This window comes from Mesoplodon densirostris, chromosome 3 (assembly GCF_025265405.1).
Source record: "Mesoplodon densirostris isolate mMesDen1 chromosome 3, mMesDen1 primary haplotype, whole genome shotgun sequence".
Taxonomy (NCBI): domain Eukaryota; kingdom Metazoa; phylum Chordata; class Mammalia; order Artiodactyla; family Ziphiidae; genus Mesoplodon; species Mesoplodon densirostris.
Window position 1 is genome coordinate 94,911,958 of NC_082663.1, and position 1,995 is coordinate 94,913,952.

The 1,995-nt window shown below is 51.5% G+C and overlaps 1 non-coding gene across 1 annotated transcript; it reads right to left on the bottom strand.

Moving 5' to 3' along the window:
- Positions 1 to 1,707: 1,707 nt before the first annotated feature.
- TRNAD-GUC (transfer RNA aspartic acid (anticodon GUC)) lies at positions 1,708 to 1,781 on the bottom strand. The gene has a single exon. It is a non-coding gene; the product is annotated as a tRNA-Asp (tRNA).
- Positions 1,782 to 1,995: the final 214 nt, after the last annotated feature.

The window sequence follows — 1,995 nt, forward strand, 5'->3', positions numbered from 1 at the left end:
AGTTATTTTCTTTATTTTTGCAGTTTGCACACATTATATTTCAGTCTCTGGGACGTACAGCCCCGTGGGTTTTCTTCCACAGGAGGGGCTGCCACATCTGCGCTCCAGCTCCAGCTCCCAGACCATCAGCCCCGGCAGCCACTGATCCTTATCCTCCTGGGGCTGTGCCTTTTCCAGAACGTCCTATGAATGGACTCATACATGGGTCTGGATTCTTTCTCTTAGCAAAATGCGTCTAAGACTCATCCATGCTCTTGAGTGAAGCAATAGCTTGTTCCTTTGTGTCCCTGAATCGTAGTCCATTTCATGGAATTCCACGGTTTATCCATTCCCTCGTTGAAGATCATCTTGGTTGCTTCCAGTTTTTAACGATCATGAACAAAGCAGTGAAGATTGCATGCAGGTTTTATGTGGATGCAAATTTTCAACTCCTTTGGGTAAATACGAAGGAGCATGACTGCTGGGCACATGGTACGAGTATGTGCAGTTTTGTAAGAAACCGCCAAGTTGTCTCCCACAGTGGCTGCACCATATGCATCCCGACCGGTGCTGGACGAGAGTTCCTGATGCTCCACGTCCTCGCCAGCACTTTGCGTCTGATTCCATGCGAGTCCTTTAGTAGATATACAATTGGCAAATCTTTTCTCCCACTCTGTAGCTATCTTTTTCATTCTCTTAACAGTGTCTTTTGCAGAATGAAACTTTTACATTTAGATTCAGTTGTACTTACTTGTCAGTTCTTTCTCTCATAGGTGTCCTCTCTCTCACCTAGCTGGCCTCTTCCCCAGCGTCCATGGCCTTACCCCGTCCTGACCGTCTGGTTTTCTAATGCCACAAGCAAGTCCCCCCACCCTACAAACAAGCCAGAGGTTTAAGATAGAGTCACAAGTTGGGACACGGCCACATCCACTCGTTTGTGTATCCAGTAGGCTGCATTCTTGGACAACAGTGGCTGGGCCTGAAGTCTAAAATATTTACCATCTGGCCCATTACACGAAACCTCCCAGATTTTGTCCCCAGGTCTGTAGATGGGCAGGGGTGGTGGGCACGTCGGGGCACACCAGGCTCATCCCTCACACCCTGGGCTCCTATCTCCGTGAGGCCTGCAGCCTGGTGGCCGTGGGGTGATGGATGTGCCGAGGGCCAGTGGCGTCTGACTCGCCGTGGCCTGGCCTTGGAGGTCAGCAGAGACACAGACATACTCTCCTGGCCAAGGCAGACATGGGGCCACCCCACTTCGGCACCCATGGAGCCCCCTTGGTAGAGACATCTCATTGTGAGAGGAGAGTGAAGGGTCCGGGGCGACCACTTGGGCAGCACAGCCCACGTTGGCCTTGCTGATCTCAGCACCGCCATGGCCAGACCCCTCTTCTCTCTGGGGTTGGGGCTCTGATGAGCATCTCTTGGTCCAGAGTGAGCTTGACCTGCTGGCTAATCATGGGTGTCCCGAATCTGTTGGCAGAACCTGTTCTCCTGCCCGCCCACACGGTCTCCTCGGCAGTCAGGCTTTTCACCCCACACCCAGTTACCTGGGTTGGAACAGGTTGTTCAGAAAGCAGTGAGGGATTGGGAGAGCCACTCCCTGGCTGTGTATTAGGGGATTACAGTAAATGCTTCAGGTGTAGCAACGGGGTCCAGATCATGTGTAAGAAAAGAATCCGTTTTTTTGTTTTTTTTGGCCACACCACACGGCTTGCGGGATCTTAGTTCCCCGACCAGGGATTGAACCCTGGACCCTCGGCAGTGACAGTGCTGAGTCCTAACCACTGGACCACCAGGGAAGTCCCAAGAATCCCTGTTTTAAAAATGGATACTGAGAGCCTAGGGACGGGGTGAGACCAGACGTCTTGGGTTCCCTGCAAAACATTTGTGCTGGTCAAGTGTGTGGTCAATGCAGGTGATGGGACAGGACAGGGTCCTTAGTGTTGGACCTGGGTGATGGAATCTGGGGGTTTGTCACACTTTATTTTTATAAATGATGGAAACAGTCTAAAA